Here is a 22,130-nt window from a genome sequence, read left to right as displayed (position 1 = left end):
TGTGTGTCAGATCAGTGAGTGGTGGTAGCTGGGCACCATCTAGCTGTACTGGACTCAGTCTGGTGGAGGTGAAGGCTGTAATCTTTACAGAAGCTGACTGCCACATCTTTCAAACTGCCAGCCTTTTGGTTAGTAGCTGAGTGCTTAACCCCTGCACCACCAAAACTTCTTAGAAGTAACAAAAACAAACAAACAAAAAACCACATTGCTGTTGAGTCAGTTCCAACTCAAAGTGACCCTACAGGACAGAGTAGAACTGCCTTACCATAAGGTTTCCAAGGAGCGGCTGGTGGAGTCAAACTGCTGACCTTTGGTTAGTAGCCAAGCTCTTAATCACCATGCCACCATGGCTCCAGAAGTAACAAAGGAAGGTTATAAAAGATGGAAGGAAAACATATGCTCTCAGAATTTGGAGAAACACTTGCTTTTTTTCAAAAATGCTGTCGTTAGGTGTGTTATTGCTGCTGTAACAAATTACCACAAATTTAGTGGCTTAAAACAATATGGATTTATTATCATACAGTTCTCTAGGTTAGAAGTCTGACCTGGAGCTTACTGGGCTGGCTCCGTCTGTGGAGACTCCCAGGAAGACTCCTTTTCTTTGCCTTTTCCAGCTTCTAGAGCCTGACCCAAGCCCTGATATTTTCATTTGCCTCTTATGCATGTGAAAGCTGGACAATGAATAAGGAAGACTGAGGAATTGAAGCCTTTGAATTATGGTGTTGGTGAAGAATATTGAATATACCGTGGACTGCCAGAAGAATGAGCAAGTCTCTTGGAAGAAGTACAGCCAGAGAGTGCTCTTTGGAAGTGAGGATGGTGAGACTTTGTCTCACATATTTTGGACATGTTAATCAGGAGGCACCAGTCCCTAGAGAAGGACATTATGCTTAGTTAAGTAGAGGGAGCCAAAAAGAGAAAGACCCTCGAAGAGATGGATTAACACAGTGGCTACAACAATGGACTCAAACATAGCAAGGATTGTGAGGATGGTGCAGGAACGGGCGATGTGTCATTCTCTTGTACATAGGGTCACTATGAATCAGAACCCACTCAACGGCAGGTAACAACAGAGGCTGTCTGTATTCCTTGGTCTGTGATCTCTTCTCTGTCTTCAAAGCCAGCAATGTTATATCTCTGACTTTTCTTCTGCCTCATCTTCAGCTTTTAAGTACCTTGTGATTACACTGGGCCCACCTGGATAATGCTGATTAGTAACCTTAATTCTCCTTTGTTGTGTAACCTAAAATATTTATAGGTTCAGGGGATTAGGATGTGGAACTTTGTGGGGTTATTATTCTGTGCATACTAGGATTCCATGTGTGCTATTATACCAGATGAGGTTGGGGTCATGTCATTGAGCCGTTTTGCTTCAGTGATCTACTTCAGTCTGTTGCAGCCATCTTAGTTCTTGGAATGCTTCAGTGCCATTGGTCAGCCACCATTGTGTGGCATTGTTCGGGGATTTGTGAGCATGCTGTAAATTAAGAGTCTTGGGCAAACTTTTTTTTTTTTTCTTTTAATTTTTTAAAATTTTTTATTATTGTACTTCGGGTGAAGGCTTACAGAACAAATAGTTTCTCATGAAACAGTAGTACACATATTGTTTTAGGACATTGGTTAACAACCCCACAACATGTCAACCCTCTCCCTTCTCGACCTTTTTTTTTTTGGTGAAAATATACATAGCCAAAGATACACCATTTCAAAAATTTCTACATGCACAGTTCAGTGACATCGACTATGCTCTTCCAGTTGTGCTGCTATTCTCAATTTAGATGAAGGCTTACAGAACAAAATAGTTTCTCATTTAACAGTTAGTACACATGTTGCCCTGTGACTATGGTTAACAACCTCACAACACATCAACACTATCCTTACTCAACCTTGGATTCCCTATCACCAGCTTCCTTGTTCCCTTCTGCCTTCTGGCCCTTGTCCCTGGACTGCTGTACCTCATTAGTCACATTTGGTTCTGTGGGGATGTACACTCCCAGACTGAACGGTGAACCTCGGAGATGACTTCACCACTGAGCTTAAAAGGGTGTCTGGGGGCCATACTCTCGGGGTTTCTCCAGTCCCGTTTAGGCCACTAAATCTGGTCTTTTTTTTGTGAGTTAGAATTTTGTTGTACATCCTTCTCCAGCTCTGTCCAGAACCCTCTGTTGTTGATCCTGGTTAGAGCAGTCAGTGGTGGTAGCCGGGCACCATCTAGCTGTACTGGACTCAGTCCGGTGGAGGCCCTGGTAGCTGTGGTCCATTAGTCCTTCAGACTAATCTTTTCCTTGTATTCTGTTCTCTTCATTCTCCCTTGCTCCCGAAGGGATGAGACCAGTGGAGTATCTTAGATGGCTGCTCACAGGCTTTTAAGACCCCAGACGCTACTCACTAAGGTAGAATGCGGAACATTGTTTTTATAAACTGTGTTACGCCAATTTAGCTAGATGTTCCCCGAGACCATGGTCCCCACAGCCCTCTGCCCACCAATTCAGTCCCTCAGGGAGTTTGGATGTGTCTATGGAGCTTCTATGACCTTTCCTTGTATAAGTTGTGCTGGTTTCCCCTGTATTGGGTACTGTCTCACCCTTCACCCAAGATACCACTTATCTGTTGCCTATTTAGTATTCCCCCCCCACCCCTCCCATCCCTGGTAACCATCAAAGATTGTTACATTTTGTGAACTTTTTCATGGGTTTTTACAAATTAATAAACTTTTTATTTTGGAGTAATTTTAGATATACAGAAAAGTTGCAAAAATAGTACAGAGTTCCATTATAACCTTCATCCAGTTCCTCTAGTGTTGCCATTTTATATAACAAAAGTAAGGTTGTCAAAGTGAATAAATTAACTGTGGTACATTACTATTAACTAAGCCCCACTTTATTCGAATTTCACTTGTTTTTCTGCTAATGTCCTTTTTCTCTTCCAGGATCCAATTCAGGATACCACATTGTATTTAGCCGTCATGTCTTCTTAGTTGTCTTCTCTCTGTAACAGTTTCTTAGGCTTTCCTTGTTTTTCACGACCTTGACCATTTTGAAGAGTACAGTCTTTGTTTTTTAAGTCTTTGTAGCCATTCACCAATTCGGCTTAGTTGTAAAGCACTGTGTAGCTGACTTTGGGTTTACTTGACTACTTTTCCAAGTGTGGCCAGCTCTTTAGTGGGAGAACAGTCTTGTGTCTTTTTTCAACTCCAGGAGTTACATGTTTTATGGAGGGGACTTCTATGACTAGACAGCTTTTTCCTATGTGTACATTGGGGAACGTGTTTATTGGTTGCTTGTGTGTGGAAGACTTTGTTGTAGGAAACACAAAGGTGACTGAGACCCAGTCCTGCTCTGAGTATACAATCTGATGCGGGGAGAGAGGCGTTCAGACACTAGAACCCGCATTATTAGGGGCTGGTACTAGGAAAAGAGGTATAAGCAAAGTGCTGTAGGAGTTTAGGGGAGAGAAAGAGACCACTTCTGGCTCTGGGAAGATTTAATGTAGGAAGTGCTATTGAAGGAGCGCTTTTAAGAATAGGTGGAAAGTCAGTGTGCAGAAAGCAGGACGAGGCCATCTTAAACTGAGAGAAGGCTCTAGACAAAGACTGGAAAAGGCAAAATGTAAGGTGCGATGTCATCTAAACCTGTTTGAACACGGATCCCATGAAGGAGAACGGTACCAGGGAAGGCTAGAACAATGGAGTCAAATTGTGTAGGGCATTGAGTGATAAAGACCTCGTTGGGTCGGCAAAGGAGAGGCATTGAATTTTTTTGAGGTAGGAGGTGCTGTGTCAGAATTTGACAGTGGTAGATAGGATGGGTCAGACTCAGTCAGAAGGACCAAGAAGTAGACGGGCTTTGCGGTACTCCAGTGCCTAAACTTGGAGTACCCTTCACCTTACTACAAAGAAAGAGGTGGCTTCTAGGAATTTGCAGAAGAAATCAACTAAAGTTGGCCATAGGGTATGAAAGGTGAATGCAAGGGCACTGTTTTATCTTCTGGTTAGTACTTTTACCCCCACTATCCTCTGCTTTTGGAAGAATATCAGGTTTAAAAGACATCTCACAAGGAACACTTACAAAAGTAGAAATGCCATGTTCTAGGGAAAAATTAAAATAACAGAAATGGATGATGGAGTTTAAAATTTATTGTAGAATGAGAAGGCGGAGAGGGTTAGGAGCGGGTTAAATGGACACGGGAAATCAGGTGGAAAGAAGGAGTGTGCTGTCACAGTATAGGTAGAGCAGTTAGGGTCACATAACAATGTATGTATAAATTTTTGTATGAGAGACTAACTTGGAATGTAAACTTTCACTTAAACTAGAGCAGTAAAGAAAAAAAATATGAAACTTAAAAAAACTATTGTAGGGATAAAACCTGAATTCAAATTGGCACCTCTTAATGTCCAAGGCAAAGTTTCTGGTCCTTGCTCTCAAGGAGTTTCAGTCAAGACAGTGTAAACTAGAGACCAAGGGTAGTAGATTTGTGTCCATGTATGAGGGGGCTAAAGAGCCCTGGTAGCTTGGTGGTTAAGCACTTGGCTGCTAGCTGAGAAGTCGGCTGTTAGCTGAAAGGTGGTAGTTTGAAGCCAGCAGCCTCTCTGCAGGAGAAAAGACCTGGTGATCTGCTCCCATGAAGATTACAACCAAGGAAACTCTATGGGCCAGTTCTACTCTGTACTCTATAGGGTCGCTATTTGTCGAAATGGATTCGACAGCACCCAACAAAAACAACAACGTGAGCTAGAGATTTTGGGGGTTAGGGAAGCAGTTAGCCTGCTGGTAGAGATAGTGTACAATTAAGAACAGTGATTCTTTTTTTTTTTTTCCTCTTCGGTATAGTTTATTTTATTTTATTTTATTTTTAATTTTTTTTATTGTACTTCAGGTGAAGGCTTACAGAACAAATAGTTTCTCATGAAACAGTAGTACACATGTTGTTTTATGACATTGGTTAACAACCCCACAACGTATCAACCCTCTAACTTCTCAACCTTTTTTTTTTGGTGAAAATACACATAGCCAAAGATACACCATTTCAAAAATTTCTGCATGCACAGTTCAGTGACATTGACTACACTCTTCCAATTGTGCTGTTATTCTCACTTAAGATGAAGGCTTACAGAACAAAATAGTTTCTTATTTAACAGTTACTACAAATGTTGCCCTGTGACAACAGTTAACAATCTCACAACACAACAATATCCTTACTCAACCTTGGGTTCCCTATCACCAGCTTCCTTGTCCCCTTCTGCCTTCTGGCCCTTGTCACTGGACTCCTGTACCTCGTTAGTCTCATTTGGTTTTACGTGGCTGTCCACTCCCAGGCTGAACAGTGAACCTTGGAGGTAACTTCACCACTGAGCTAAAAGGGTGTCTGGGGGCCATACTCTCGGGGTTTCTCCAGTCTCCTTTAGACCAGTAAATCTGGTCTTTTTTTTTTGAGAGTTGGAATTATGCTGTACATCCTTCTCCAGCTCTGTCCAGAACCCTCTGTTGTGATCCTGGTCAGAGCAGTCAGTGGTGGTAGCCGGGCACCATCTAGCTGTACTGGATTCAGTCCGGTGGAGGCCTTGGTAGCTGTGGACAGTTAGTCCTTTGGACTAATCTTTCCCTTCTTAAACATGGCAGATCATAAATAATAGATACAAGGGTACCAGATATCTTTACTACCTCTTTTAAAATGGCAGCTTTTCACCTCTTACCTCCAGAGGAGAGGCTAGAAGTTGGTTGTGGGTGGTGAGCTGGGAGGGGGAAAGATTTGTACAAATATAACAATGTTAAACTTATTTGTGTGTGTGTGCATGTGTATGTATGTGTGTGTGTATATATGTGTGTATATATATGCATACTGTATAATAAATAAAGCTCACAGAAACTGATACTTCTTAGACATAACCAATCACCTCATGGCATCAGTTTTCTTCATTTGAAGACTTAGAGTCTTAGTCTCGTGGGATAACTCGGTCAGTTGGCATATATAGTTCATAAAGTTTATGTTCTACATCCTGGTCTGGTGAGTAGCATCTGGAGTCTTAAAAGCTTGTAAGCTACCATCTAAGATACCACTATTGGTGTCTACTCATCTGGAGCAAAAGAGAAAGAAGGAAACTCAAGACTCAGAGAAGGAACCAGTCTACAGGACTAATAGTCTACCAGGGCCTCCTCTTCCTTGACACCTGAAGAAGTAGATGATGCCTGGCTACCAATACTGAATGTTCTGATCAGGACCACAATAGATGGATCCTGATAGAAAGGGATAAAAATGTGGAAAAGAACTTCAAATTTTAAAAAATACAAGACTTACTGGACCCACTGAGATAGGAGGAATCCCTGAGACTGTTACCCTGAGATATTCTTTAAGCCTTGAACTGAAACGATCCCCTCAAGTCATCTTTTAGCTAAATAGCAGGTTAGCCCATAAAGCAATGAATATCACCCTTGAGCACTGTACTCTTAAAAAACCATCTATTTGAGACCAAGAGCATAGATGAAAAGGTTGAGGGGCTCTGAGACTAGATTAATGGGAATGGAATAACTAGAATGGAAACAGTGAGAATGTTGATACAGTGTGAAGAGTGTAACCAGTATCACTGAACAATATGTGTAGAAATTGTTAAATGGGAACCTGTTTTGCTGTGTACACTTCCACCAACAAAACAATAAAATATTATTAAAAAAAAAAACTTGTTTATTCTCTGTGATGGCCTGGCATATATGGGTATTTATTGCAGCTACTTCTCTTTACAATTTAAGTACAAAATCAAGTAACTACAATAGAGTATATGTGCATATGTATAATATGATATATATACACAGTCTGTATCTGTACATACTTTTTCCTCCTTAGGTGTTACAGAAGATTGTTAAAGAGAGAAAGCTTTAAGAATATTCAGTAAATGAAATGAAATGTGATTTCTTCCATTGTTGGGGTTCTTCAGAGTTGCAGCAGCTGCTGGAGACCCAGCTCATCTTCCTTTTCGCACTTGTCCAGGGCATTCGGCTGAGGAGTGGGAAAGCTGGAGCTAGAACTCTTACCCTAACTAGCAGTTTAGGAGACTTTTAAAACTTTCCATGTAAATATTTGTCATTGGTGGCTAAATTTTTTAGCCTCTAGCTTTCCCCCCTGAAAATTCAATTACTTGTCTGTCATCTAATAAGATTTAGAGTTGATAGACATTTGCACAGTTGAGAATTCATGCACTTTTTTTTTCCTGATTGAAATAAATGCACAATTTGATTTGAAAGCCTAGAGTGTTATTCTGAGTAGACCTTCATTATTAATAGTTGGTACTGTCTGGTCTATGTTTCCATGAGTAGACTCTTTTGTGTTGCTCACTCCATCTCAGGGAAGAAACAGTCCTTCCCTTAGCCAGTGGCTTTCCTATGCCCTCATTGGGAGAGCTTTCCAGTTTCTTTGCCTGAGAACACTGGCTCAATGGCTTAAGAGCATGATGTGGATGAGTGGTTTTAGATTTTATCCCCAGTGGGCCAAATTCTCAAATGTTAAGATCCGATTTAAGTACTAAAAATGATTCTTTGAACGTAAAGCTTTAGTTCATTCCAGATGTTAGTGAATTTATATTAATGTTTTATTATTAACATTGCTACTATTTGTGCTTTCTCTCCTTGTTTCATGGGACTTTCTTTAATAAGGGAGTACACTAACAAGGTATAGCTAATACTCACCTAGTACTGGGGTGCCATTTAGAAATGATTTTACACCAGCAGGGAGCAGTCCGGGGTTTTCAGCCTCCTTGTTCCCAGTGCATACAGAGTGCTGTGAGGCCTCCCCCGGGTCTGGGACTCTACCTCTGCTCCATCTCTGTCATTGTTACTATAGTACTTGTGAATCTGTACATGCCTTCTGCTTTAAAAGATAATCGAACGGTAAAAACTTACATATATTTTACAAATGAATTTAGAAGCAAACATCAAGTGCTGATTAATCTAGGGAAATATTTATATAGGGTGTTTTAAATAGCCCTCAGTTTTATTAAAAGCCATTCCTGTATTGAGTTTTTTTTTTTTTTATATGAAGCCATGTTTGTATTATACAAGAAGGCAAACCTATTTTGTAATTAATGTTGTTCTAGTGATATGACACTTTCCGAGAGGTCAATTATCTGTCAACTGAAACTCTTCAGGGCAGTGATTCTCAAGGGACTGGGTCTGGACAGGTGTAATGACTCGTCACCCATGGGACTGCTGTCCCTGTGAGCAGGTTGGAAGCTATGGGACATGTCTGATAGTGACGGAGGAGACACATGGTGCACACAGTTATCAAAGTTGAAACCTTTACCCTGGTTTTGGGGTCATCTATAATGAGGAAACAATGGGTCTAGTGAGCCTCCACGAATCTCACTTGTAGTCGCCAGCTTAGTAGCCAGCATATTCAGCTTTCCAAACTACCTCATCCTTAAAAAAATTTCTGAATAACCCAGGTTTCATTCTGTTGACGTGTGCTTCTTTCTTTGATGTTAGTGCTATGGGAATGAGGAGTTTTCATTAAGCATCAAGAATTATTTGTAAAATCAAACTACAATGAGATATCATCTCACCCCAACAAGGCTAGCATTAAACCAAAAAACACAAAATAATAAATGTTGGCGAGGTTGTGGAGAGACTGGAAATCTTATACACTGTTGGTGGGAAAGTAAAATGGTACAACCACTTTGGAAATCGATTTGGTGCTTCGTTAAAAAGCTAGAAATAGAAGTACCATACCCTCCAGAAATCCTGCTCCTTGGAATATATCCTAGAGAAATAAGAGCCATCACACGAATAGATATACACACACCAATGTTCATTGCAGCGCTGTTCACAATAGCAAAAAGATGGAAACAACCTAGGTGCCCATCAGCAGACGAATGAATAAACAAGTTATGGTATATTCACACAATGGAATACTATGCAACAATAAAGAACAACTATGAAGCCGTGAAACATCTTATAATGTGGAGGAATCTGGAAGGCATTCTGCTGAGTGAATTTAATCAGTCACAAAAGGACAAATATTTTATAAGGCCACTATTATAAAAATTCAAGAAAAGGGTTAAACACAGAAGAAAACATTCTTTCATGGTTATGAGGCTAGGGAGGGAGGGAGAGGGGTATTCACTAACTAGATAGTAGACAAGAATTAGGTGAAGGGAAGGATAGCACACAGTACAGGGGAAGTCAGCACAACTGGACTAAACCAAAGCTAAGAAGTTTCCTGAATACAACCAAACACTTTGAGGAACAAGAGTAGGAGGGGCGGAGGTCTGGGGACCATGGTTTCAGGGGACATCTAGGTCAGTTGGCATAACAAAGTTTTTAAAATGTTCTGCATCCCACTTTGGTGTGTGGCGTCTGGGGTCTTAAAAGCTAGTGAGCGGCCATCTAACATGCATCAGTTGGTCCCAACTCACCTGGAGTAAAAAAGAATGAAGAACACCAAAGACACAAGGAAAGTATTAGCCCAAGAGACAGAAAGGGCCACATAAACCAGAGACTGCATCAGCCTGAGACCAGAATAACTAGATGGTGCCCTGCTATCACCAGTGACCACCCTGACAGGGAACACAACATAGAGTCCCTGACAGAGCAGGAGAAAAGTGGGGTGCAGAACTCAAATTCTAGTAAAAAGACCAGACTTAATGGTCTGACTGAGACTGGAGGAACCCCAGAAAGCATGGCCTCTGGACTCTCTGTCAACCCAGTACTAAAACCATTCCTGAGGCCAACTCTTCAGACAAAGATTAGACTGGACTATGGGACATAAAATGATACTCGTGAAGAATGTGCTTCTTAGCTCAAGTAGATACCTGAGACTAAATGGGTAGCTTCTGTCCGGAGGTGAGATGAGAAGGCAGAGAGGGTCAGGAACTGGTTGAATGGACATGGGAAATAGGGTGGAAAGGAGGAGTGTGCTGTTGCAGTATAGGGAGAGCAACTAGGGTCACACAACAACGTATGTATAAATTTTTCCATGAGAGACTAACTTGAATTGTAAACTTTTACTTAAAGTACAACAATATAAATAAAAAAAATGTGGAATAATGAAATGAAATGAAATGAAGAAATGAAAGCAGAAAGGAAGATTGGGGTGGGGGAATTATTTGTAAGAAGTCCTAATGAGAAACGTCATAGAAAGATGTCAGTCGTTGCCAAATTCTACAGATAATGGCAGTGCACAGGATTTGTGCTCTCCACCTGCTTGTGGACTGAGAATGTGGGCTAGAGGGAATAGGCTTCTTGCTGGGATGTGTGACCGTTCAGTAATAATGAGAATGAAAAGGACACTATTACCCCGCTTTGGCTGTATGTTGAGTAGAATATTAAGATTGCGTATTGGGGCAGAAAGTCAGTGAGACTAGATCTGTTTGAGGACATGGTGGGGTCTGTGAGCCACTGAAGCAAAAGCAGGAATGTGAGTAGACTGGAGTTGGGAAGTAATGTTTAAGTGTGGAAAAATCAACACTTTGGCTTTTACTTGTCTTCCAGTTTTTGTCTATCATATTTTTTATTGTTGTCAGAGCATGGGGGCAGTGGGGGAATTCTCACCTTCCATGTGGGAGACTGGGTTCCAAATCCCAGCTAATGGACCTTATACACAGCCAGCACCCATCTGTCAGTAGAGGCTCGCATGTTGCTGTAACACTGTCACCAGATTTCAGTAGAGCTTCCAGACTAGACTAAGATGGACTAGGAAGAAAGGCTTGGTAATCTACTTCCAAAAATCAGCTGATGAAAACCCTGTGGGTCATGAATGGTCTGATCTGCCACTGATCGTGGGCATGGCTCAGGACAGGGCAACATCTTGTTTCATTGTGCGTGGAGTTGCCATGATTCTGGGGCTGACTCAACAGCAGCTCTAAGCTTAACGAGCTGTATATATTATAGATTGCCAGCCAGGGCTTGTGTTCTAGTACTGTACGTAATGTGAATGTATGTTGTGTTCTGCCCTTCACATAAAAGACACTTAAAGTCAGAGACTAAGTCTCATCTCACGCCATCTCTTCTCATGCCTAGCAGAGAGCCAGATTCAAAGGGTAGGGAAGAAAATGTGGTAGTGGTTTTGGTGGAGCAGAGGCTGCTATACTGACATCTCTACTTTGTTGTGACTTCAGTGAATACTACTAAGATTATGGTTCCAGATTAAGTGTTAAAAGCACTTCATAAAAGTATACATGAGATGATTTAAGAAAAAAAAACAAAAACTCGCCATTGAGTTGATTCCTACTCACAGTGACCCTATAGGACAGAGTAGAACTGCCCCGTAGAATTTCCAAGGAGTGGCTGGTGGATATGAACTGCTGACCTTTTGGCTAGCAGCTGAGCTCTTAACCACTGTTCCAGCAGGGCCTGTCAGATTACTTAAGCCTGGTCCATTTTTATCGTAGAGAAGATGTGACCGTAAGTAACTTGAATAGTAAAACTCTTAGGATTTGACAGATAAGGGTTGGCTAGAATTTTCAAATCAAATAGAGGGAAAAACAAGTTTCGCTACTTAAAAAACAAAACAAAACAAAAACCTGTTGAGGTTGAGTTGATTCCGAATCATAGTGAAGCTATAGGACAGAATAGAACTGCCCCATAGGGTTTCCAAGGAGCGGCTGGTAGATTTGTATTGCCGACCTTTTGGTTAGCAACCAAGTTCTTTTTTTTAAATTGTACTTTAGATGAAGATTTACAGAGCAAATTAGTTTCTTGTTAAACAATTCATACATATATTGTTTTGTGACATTGGTTGCCAACCCCACAACATGTCAACACTCCCCTTCTCGACCCTGCGTTCCCTGTTACCAGCTTTCCTGTCCCCTCCTGCCTTCTTGTCCTTGCCCCTGTGCTGGATGTTTAGTCTTGTTTTGTTTTTATGGGCCTGTCTAATATTTGGCTGAAGGGTGAACCTCAGGAATGATTTCAGTACTGAGTTAAAAGGGTGTCTGAGGGCCATACTCTTGTGGTTTCTCCATGCAGCCAAGCTCTTAACCGCTGCACCACCAGGGCTGTTAAACTACATTGTGATCCTGTTTGTGATAACTAAACTTTGACATTCTCTTATCTCCACACCATCTAATTTTGTTTTGCTTTTATTCTTATGCATTTTTTGCCATTGAAAATAGTGATTTTTGGGAATAGTCTGACTCAGGAATATCTTCCACTCCCAGCCCCCAGCCTTCTAGCATGCCTGCCATAGAGGCAGTCTTTCTTAACCATATCTTGTGCATTCTTCCAGGGATGGTCCTTGCGTGAAGAAGCGTATGTGCGTGCATAAAGCTTTTTACACAAACAGCGAAGTGTACTATTCTGTATGTTTTTACTTTTTTCACTTAATCTTGGGATTTATTCTGTATTAATACATGTGGAGCTGCTTCATGTTCTTCCATCATAATATGAATGTGCCATAATTTATTTAACTTGTGTCTCACTGATAGACATTTACTTGTTTCCTTTGCTTTACTGTGATAAAATGCTATTGTCGTGCATATGTGTAAGTATTAGCTATAGGTTACATTCTTAAGATTGCCAGATCAGAGGTTATGGATATTTAAAAATTTTGATTTTGCCAGATTGCTTTTGGCTGAGATTGTACCCGAGTGATGTATAATTGCTTGTGATTGATTTTATTTATTAATAAACAATTTATATTGAGGTGAAATTCACATGATACACAATTAACCATTTTAAGCAAACAATTTAGTGACAGTACATTCACAGTGTTGTGCAACCACCATCTCTAACTATTAATGAAAATAAATAGCTTAAGAAACCACTGAAAGTGAGAAAAAAATTCTTCTTTGGTCTTGCCACTCTATCATAAGAGAGATTTTGTTTCGCCTAATAGAATTTGTATCTCAGAAAATATTACTGGTTCAATACGAAGTACAAAAGCATTACCTGCAAAGTATTTTTCCAAATGTTTTCCAAAACATTTTCATGATACCAAAAGGAAACTTACACCCCTTAAGCAGTCTCTCCCCGTTTCCTTTCCCCTCCAGCTCCTGGCAACCACCTTTCTGTGTTTTCTCTCTATGGATTTACCTATTCTGGATATGTGATATAAATGGAATAATACAACATGTGGCCTTTTGTGACTTCCTTTTTTCACTTAGCATAATGTTTTCAAGGTTTATTCCTTTTTATGGCTGTTAATGATTCTACTGTATGGCTATACCACATTTGGTTTATCCATTCGTCCATTGTTGGACATTTGGGCTGTTTCTACCTTTTGGCTGTTAAGAATAGTGCTGCTGTGAACGTGCATGTGCGATTTATTTTTATTTAAAAAATATTATAAAATACTTATAAAATTTTCCAGTTTACCCACCTTTACATATACATTTCAGTAGCATTAATTAACCATGTTTTGCAATCATCACCATTATCTGTTTCTCAGACTTTTTCATCATACCAAACAGAAACTCTGTACCCATTAAGCAATAAGTCCTTATTTTCCCCTCCCCCTAGTTCCTGATAACTTCTCTTCTACTTTCAGTCTCTATGAATTTGCCTAATCTAGATATTTCATATAAGTGGAATCATACATACTTGTCCTTTTGTATCTGGCTTATTTCACTTAGCATAATGTTTTCAAGGGTCAATGCAGCATGTATCAGAACTTCATTCCTTTTTTATGGCTGAATAATATTCCATTATATGCATATACCACAATTTGTTTATCCATTCATCTGTTCATGAACTCTTGGGTTGTTTCCACCTTTTGGTTACTATGAATAATGCTGCTGTGAACTTTCATATACAAGTTTTTTTGGAATACCTATTTTCACTTCATTTGAGTATATACCTAGGAGTAGAATAGCTGGGTCCTATGATAATTCTAACTTTTTGAGGAACTGCCCAATTGTTTTCCACAATGGCTGTGGAATACAGGGGCAACACTGCACCATTCATTTTACATTTCCATCAGCAGTGCACATGTGTGTTATTTCTCCACATCCACCTCAACACTTGTTATTGTCTGTTTATTTGATAATAGCCATCTTAGTGGGTTTGAAGTGGTATCTCTTTGTGATTTTGTGTTGCATTTCCTTAATAGCTAACAATATTGACCAACCTTTCTCATTCTTATCATCTTTGGAGAAGTGTCTGTTCAAGTCTTTTACCGATTTTTTAATTGAGTTTGTCTTTTTTGCTGTTGAGTTGTAGGAGTTCTTTATATATTCTGAATATTAAGCCCTTCCCTAACAAGTATATGATTTACAAAAAACTATTCTGTAGATCGTCTCTTCGCTTTCTTGGTAAAGTCCTTTGATGCACAAAATTTTTAAATTTTGGTGCACTCCAGTGTATTTGTTTTTCCTTTTTTTAAATCTATTTTTTCTTTTTTTGCTTATACTTTTGGTATTGTATCTAAGAATCTATTGCTGAATTTAAGGCCATAAAGATTTACCCTTATGTTTTCCTCTAAAAGTTTTATAGTTTTAACTCTTATATTTAGGTTATTGATTCATTTTGATACAATTTTTGTATATGGTATGAGGTGGAGGTCCAGCTTTTACATGTGGGAATTCAGTTGTGCCAGCACCATTTGTTTAAGAGACTATTTTTCCCCATTGAATGGACTTTATTCTTTTGTCAAAAATCAGTTGGCCATGTACAGAAATAGAAAAACCAATTCTCAACTTCATATGGAATGGAAAGAGGCCCCGAGTAGCTAAAGCAATGTTGAAAGAGAAAAACAAAGTAGGAGGACTCACACTTTCTGATTTTAAAAACACACTATACAGCTGTAGGGTTGCTATGAGTTGGAATCGACTCAATGGCAATGGGTTTGGTTTTGGTTTTTATACAGCTACAGCAATCAAAACAGCCTGGTACTGGTATAACAATAGACACATGGACCAGTGGAAAAGAATTGAGAATCCAGAAATAAAACCACATGCTTATGGTAAACTGATTTTTTTGGCAAGGGTGCTAAGTCCATTTGATGGGAGAAAGAGTCTCTTCAATAAATGCGGATGGGAAAATTGAATTTCCACCTGCAAGAAAATGAAACAGGACCTCACACTACACACAAAAACATATTAGAAATGGATTAAGGACCTAAATGTGCAAATTAAAACCATACAATTCTTAGAAGAAAATACAGGGGCAACACTGTCAGGCCTAGCTTTTAACAGTTGATTATCTAATATAATAACAAAAGCACAAAAAGCGAAAGATAAATAAATGGGAGCTCATAAAAATAAAAAACTCTTGTTCATCAAAAGACTTTACCAAAAAAGTGAAAAGACAAAGCTATTGACTAATATCTTTGGAAACCATATATCTGATAATAATCTAATAACCAAAATATATGTAAAACTTTGACATCTTAACAACAAAAAGACAGCCAATCATAGAATGGGCAAAGGACTTGAATAGACGTTTCACCAAAGAGGACATTCAGATGGCTGCCAAACACATAAAAAGATGCTCAGTGCCATTAGCCATCAGAGAGATGCAAATCAAAACCACAGTGAGATACCATTTCACTCCCACTGGGGTGGCTAAGTTAAAAAACAACAAACCCAGAAAATAACAAATGTTGGCAACAATGTGGGGGAATTGGAACCCTTATCCATTGCTGATGGGAATGCAAAATGGTATAGCCATTGTGGAAAACAGTGTGGCAGTTCCTCAAAAACTAAAGATAGAACTGCCCATATGACCTAGCAATTCCACTCGTAGGTATATACCCAAGACTTGAAAGCAGAGACTCGAAAAGAGACTTATACACCAGTGTTCATTGTAGCACTATTCATGATAGCCAAAAGGTGGAAACAACCTAAATGCCTATCAACAGATGAATGATAAACAAAATGTGGTACATACATACAGTAGAATACTACTCAGTCAGTAGGAGAAATGAAGTCTTGATACGTGCTACAATATGGATGACACTTGAAGACATGCTGGGTGAACTAAGTTAATCACAAAAGGACAAATATTGTATGACCTCACTTATATAAAAAGATAAAAAAAGGCAAAATATGTAAAGACCAAAGTTTATTAGTGGTTACCAGGAGTGGGATGGAAGGGAAAAAAGAGGGCTAACAGTGATGGAAAAATCACATTGATTAAGGGTAGTGTTGCACAACTGATTATTGTAATTGTTGTCAATAAATTGTGCACCTGTAAAAAGTTGAATTGGCAAAAGTTGTGTGATATATTTACAGCAATGACAAAAAAAAAAAAAGCTGCTGAACTTATTACAGCTGAACACATCATGGAATTTGTTTCCTTGTTTTGGAGGTTTTAGAGTCATGGTTTCATGGGACATCCCAGTTAATTGGCCTAATACCATGTTTAAGGCTTCTGTTCTATCTCCTAGTTCGTTTTCTAGTGCCTGGGGCCTTAAAAGCTTGCAGGCAGCCATCCAAAGCACAATTAGTCTCTATTCACCTGGAGCAACAGAGGAAAAAGGAGAGTCAGGAATTGGAGGAGGATATGGAATGTGTGGCTAATTGCCTCCATGAACAACTGCCTCCTTTGCAGTGAGATCAGCAGAACTAGATGGTGCCCGGCTACCATTACTGAACATTTTGATCGAAGGTTCCATAGAAGAATGCTGATCAAAGGGGGAAAATGCAAAACAATTCAGATACTTACGGACTCCAGACTTTCTGGAGCCATGGAGGGTGGATGAACCTCTGCAACTATTGCTCTGGGATAATTTTTAAACCTTAAACCAAAAATATCCCCTATATTAGTCTTAAAACCAAACAGTAGTTTAGCTTAACTGTTAAAAATGTCTGCCTTGAGAAAGGGACAGGAGCTGGTTGCATGGACATGGGAAATCCAGGGTGGAAAGGAAGAGTGTGCTGTCACATAACAATGTGTGCATAATTTTTTTGTATGAGAAACTAACTTGAACTGTAAACTTTTACTTAAAGTACAATAAAAAAAGATCCATGAATTCATTTATAAATAAAAAATATAAAATAAAAATACAAAAAAAAAAGTCTGCCTTGAGCATTTTGCTTTTTTAAAAGTTATCTGTTGTGGTTAGGTCCTGTTGAGTTGGTTCCGACTCATAGTGACCCTGTGTACAACGAACGAAACACTGCCCAATCCGCACCATCCTCACAGTCGTTGTTATGCTTGAGCCCATTGTTGCAGCCACTGTGTCAGTCCATCTTGAAGAACATCTTCCTCTTTTTTGCCAACCCTCTACTTAACAAGCAGTATGTCCTTTTCCAGGGATTGGTCCCTCCTGATAACATGTCCAAAGTACATGAGACAAAGTCTCTCCATTATTGCTTCTAAGGAGCATTCTGGCTGTACTTTTTCCAATACAGATTTGTTCATTCCTCTGGCAGTTGATGGTATAGTCAATATTCTTCGCCATCACCATAATTCAGAGGCATCAATTCTTCTCCGGTCTTCCTTATTCATCGTCCAGCTGTGGTATGTATATGGGGCGATTGAAAATACTGTAGCTTGGGTCAGGTGCACTTTAGTCCTTAAAGTAACGTCTTTGCTTTTTAACACTTTGAAGAAGTCTTGCAGCAGATTTGCCCAGTGTGATACATTGTTAGATTTCTTGACTGCTGTTTCCATGGGCATTGATTGTGGATTCAAATAAAATGAAATCCTTGACAACTTCAGTCTTTTCTGTTTATCATGATGTCGGTTATTGGTCCAGTTGTGAGTAATTTTGTTTTCTTCATGTTGAGGTGTAATCCGGGCTGAAGGCTGTAGTCATTCAGAATGACAAATTCAGAATGATCTATACCAGTCCATTTCAGCTCACTAATGCCTAGGATTTCGATCTTTTTGTGTTCTAGTTCATTTTTGATGACTTCCAGTTTTCCTAGATTCATACTTTGTACATTCCACGTTCTGATTATTAATGGATGTTTGCAGCTGTTTCTTCTCACTTTGAGTCGTGCCACATTAGCAAATGAAGGCCCTGAAAGCTCTACTCCATCCACATCATTAAGATTGACTCTACTTTGAGGAGACAGCTCTTCCCCAGTTGTATTTTGAGTTCCTTCCGACCTGAGGGGCTCATTTTCCGGCACTGTATCAGACAGTCTATCTGCGGCTATTGATAAGATTTTCACTGGCCAGGTTTTTTTTAGAAGTAGATCGCCAGGTCCTTCTTCGTAACCTGTCTTAGTCTGGAAGCTCTGCTGAAACATATCCACCGTAGGTGATGCTTCTGGTATTTGAAATACCGGTAGCAGAGCTTCCAGCATCACAGCAACATGCAAGCCACCACAGTTTATGGTGAAAAGAGCTGTCTATATGGGATCAAAGTGACAACAGCAACTCGAAAGATTAAATAGGAGCCTTAGGGGGCAGTGAGTTTATGTTATTGAGAGAGGAACAGTTCAGAAAAGGAGGATGAGAATGGTTGCACAGCTCAGAGAATGTAATCAATGTCACTAAATTGTACTTTTAGAAACTTGAATTGGTGTATGTTTTGCTGTGTATATTCTCAACAACAAAATAAATAAAATTTAGAAAAAAATCAATTGGCCACAGATGTATGGATTGTGAATTATTTTTAAAGACTAGTTTTGTGTCTGTTCTATGTTCTGTATGTTTTGAAGTGACCTTGGACCATAAGCAGTAAAATTCTGACTTTCAGCAAAGTAGCAAACTAGTCAAGCATCTGGATAGGTTGAAAGGTTTCATGCATTGGGGGATTATTGTTTGGTAGTTGTTTGAATTTTATTTTTTCCATTTGTGTCTAGAAAAGGCTGAAAAAATTATGATTGAACAACGAATGTTTTGAAAATTTGTCATGAATTTAGTTTGTAATTATGCATAATAACATTTGCACATTTATTAGACTGTGAAATCCACTTTGGGCTACAAAGAACAGCATAATCATTGTGGAGTGTTGTGAGGTTAGTACTCCTCTGTTATTTTCAGTGATATTCAAGGTGGGCATATACTTTCTAGCTGTAGGTCATTTGTAGGCCTGGAGGAAGGAGGAGGCATCTCTGAGATTAAAGGAGTTTTGAGAAGCTTGAATGGATTTGGGGAAGGAATAGAGGTCAGGCTGTCAGCTTGATCTTTTATTACATCTGAGGTAGGGAGAAGGATGGTGGGCCTTGCAGTGATGGGCCCCGATGGTCAGCTCTAGCTCTCCTCCAGCTCGTGTGAGTACTAGTGGGTGGTTGTGGTGGTGTTAGCAGGAGTGTGGTGGTGCTAGGGCCTCTTTCTGGAAGAACTGATCAGTGCACTACCATCAAGTGTCAAGTGTGAGGTCAGAGAGAAAGTCTTTCTGGGCAGGCTGATCCCTGCTGCTTGAGGTCTCAGCGTCTGTATCTGCTCTGCTTGCAAAGCAGCTGTTCTGGATTGCCCCACCCGTGTTGAGTCAGGAGTGTGTTGTAATATGTACCACTTGCCTGGACTGGTCGAGACATTGAGGGCTGAGTTGGCCTGTCCAGGTCCAGACACCTCTCCTAGTTTGGCCGGGTTTTGGTTTCTGTTTCTTCCTCACATTGATATATAAGTAGTAATTATATTGTTATGAAGCCATCACTTTACTGTTCTGGAGGATAATATGCACTGTTAATAAGATGGAATAAATTCTTCCAATTAAGAGTTCTGATTCTGTCTTGTAAGGGGAGGTACGACTGTCCTGGTTATGGTAAGGTCATTAAGTCTCATTAAAAGTAAGAGTCAGCTTTAGGGCTGTTGGTGACAGGGTCTTTTGAATTTGATTCCATTTTTTATTTTGAGAATGGATTGATTATACCCGAATTGGGTTTGTAATTTAGTACGTTGATGTGAGAAGGCATTGGCTAAAACTTTGTTGTTCTAAGAATTCGCATATCTTCTTCCTTTTGATTGTTGTTTTGCTCTGTTGTTTTTATGTTCCTTATCCCTCCTCATACTTCTGAGGGTATTTCTTGCCAGATGTAGGTATTAAAGAACAGAATTTCTGATTTTAATTTTTTCTTTTATTGTTGAATTGCCCTTGTGATATCTTTTGCCACTGTTTCCTAGTTTTAAAATGGGGGACCCAACATACTTTCTTGATGGTAGTGTTTAGTGGTCATAAAATAGGTTGCAGACTTATGGTGTGAGCAATATAAAATTGTTTTAGAATTTAAGGAAAAATTATTATTTGTGTGAGTGGAGAGTAAATAAATAGCATTAATGTTATTGATGCCTTCTACCTATTTCTTTATCAAAATCCTTTTCCTAACTGCAATATTTCATTGTAACAGAATAATTTTCATGTAAAATCGGTTGCTTTATATTTTCTTTCTGGTTGCTATAGAAACGGTCCAGTGTGGTAGTGACTGTTAATCAAGTGCTAGGTTACACCGCTTTTATAATGGAGCGCTCTGTTCCTCTTGCTGCAGCCCTCGTGACAGTGGGCCATGGAGGCGGGGCTGGGCTGCCTACCTGTCGCATCACGGTTTGGTCACGGGCATATCAGCATCTGGATAATTAGAATGGCGTGATTCCCGCTTCCCCTGGTTTAAGTGCTGTGGGCTTTTGTTCTCCCTTTGAGTGGTCCTGGATTTTTGTTCTAGGTGTGAGTTAGTCATCCAATCCAGCTCCATCAGTGCCTGTCCTGTGAGATCGTCCCCCAGAGAAGGCAGTCAGGGGGATCTGTTGAAAAAGGCTGCTTAAACGACCAGTTTTATAGTCTGTCCTGAACTGTGACGGCCCTCATTTCCCTCCATCAGCAAGGGTAGGAAGAGGGTAGGGTGGCGCTGCAGCGTACACTGTGGAGGAACGGTCCCAGCCAGCCAGAAACACACTCACTTCCTTCCTGTACCATCAGCATGCGTTCATGTTTAAGAATTCATTTAAATTAGATTTTTTGTGAATTTTGAGCTATTCTTCATTGCCCTGGGGTTAAAGTTGGAGGCAGGCTTTAACCTGAAAAGCAGCATTGGGCTAAATTGTAACAAAACTTGGAGTATAGTCTGTTTGCAGCTATGAGATCAGTTATAAAGGATTTGATCTCAGTTTTGTTGGCATAATCTGCATTAGTGGTATGTTGTAAAGAACACCCAGCATTTGGTATTCTTCTCTTGGACCTAGCAAGTAAGAGGTCGGGGGGTTCCTTTTTGGTAGCACATATCCTTAGTCATTTGAGCATATAGAGGTAGTATGGAAGAGTTCAGTGACTTTTCTTTCCAGTGTGACTTGCGTGGGTGTATAAGCTGTCTTTTGCTGCCTAACAAATCACCACAAACGTAGCAGCTTAAAATAGCACACATTTGTTCTCTCACAGTTTCTGTGGGTCAGGAGTCTGGGCACTATTTAGCCAGGTCCTCTGCTCTAGGGTCTCACCTGGCTGCAATCCAGGTGTCAGGTGGGACTGTGGTCTCATCAGGGACTTCCGTGGGGAACGGTCTACCTCACCTTGTGGTTGTAGGATTGAAGTCCCCGTTTTCTTGCTGGCTGCCAGCTGGGAGCTGCTCTCAACCCCTGAAGGACCCCCACAGTTCTTTGCCACGTGGCCCTCTGAAAACATGGCAGCGTACTTCTGCAAAGCCAGCAAGGAGAGAGAGACTGTTGCCCCAGTCTGCTAAGACTTCAGTCTTTTATAACGTGAGGTCGATATGGGAGTGACATCCCATTGCCTTTGCCATATTCTGATGGTTAGAAGCAAGTCCTAGGTACCCACACTCAAGGGGAAGGGGCTTTTGTGCAAGGAGTTGACACCAGGAGGCGAGCCATCCTTGGGCGCACCCTCAAGTCTGTCTGTCACTGGGGGTATACACTGGATTGGGGGTGTGCCTTTTCAAAGTCTAGTTTCCTGCATTCTGATATGTCAGTTTTGGGGGGGCAAATCTCTTATCTCCATACTCTTACTACTTGGCTTGGTGGGAGGAGAGCCACAGGTTGAGTGGGTGAGCACTAGGCTGAAATATGGTCCTGGATGACACCCGTCCTGTTCCCTTTATGGGGTTGGGCACGTCTTTCACTACCCCCTGCTTCCATGTTCTTAGCTTTCAAATAAGGAGGAAAAACTCCTGTCCTGCCTGGCTGCCTGCCTGCCTCTGAGGCTTGTGTGAAGATCATAGGTGATAATGGCTGTGAAAGGTGGAGCCTGCCCTGAGCCAGCTGCTCACCATCTTGGGGAGTTCTAGTTTTCTGAGCTAGGTGAACTCACTCATCTCTTTCTCCTCCTCTTAGTGCATTCTTCAGGCAACAAATCAGTTCTTTTCA

At 40.3% G+C, this 22,130-nt stretch overlaps 1 protein-coding gene across 1 annotated transcript in view; it reads left to right on the top strand.

Moving 5' to 3' along the window:
- ANKRD11 (ankyrin repeat domain containing 11) overlaps positions 1 to 22,130 on the top strand; it is a 280,415-nt gene that overhangs the window by 6,306 nt on the left and 251,979 nt on the right. The window lies entirely within an intron of this gene.

This window comes from Trichechus manatus, unplaced genomic scaffold, assembly GCF_000243295.1.
Source record: "Trichechus manatus latirostris isolate Lorelei unplaced genomic scaffold, TriManLat1.0 scaffold00053, whole genome shotgun sequence".
In the NCBI taxonomy this organism is placed as follows: domain Eukaryota; kingdom Metazoa; phylum Chordata; class Mammalia; order Sirenia; family Trichechidae; genus Trichechus; species Trichechus manatus.
The sequence above is the reverse complement of the archived record's forward strand: the minus strand, read 5'-3'. Positions and strand labels throughout refer to the sequence as shown.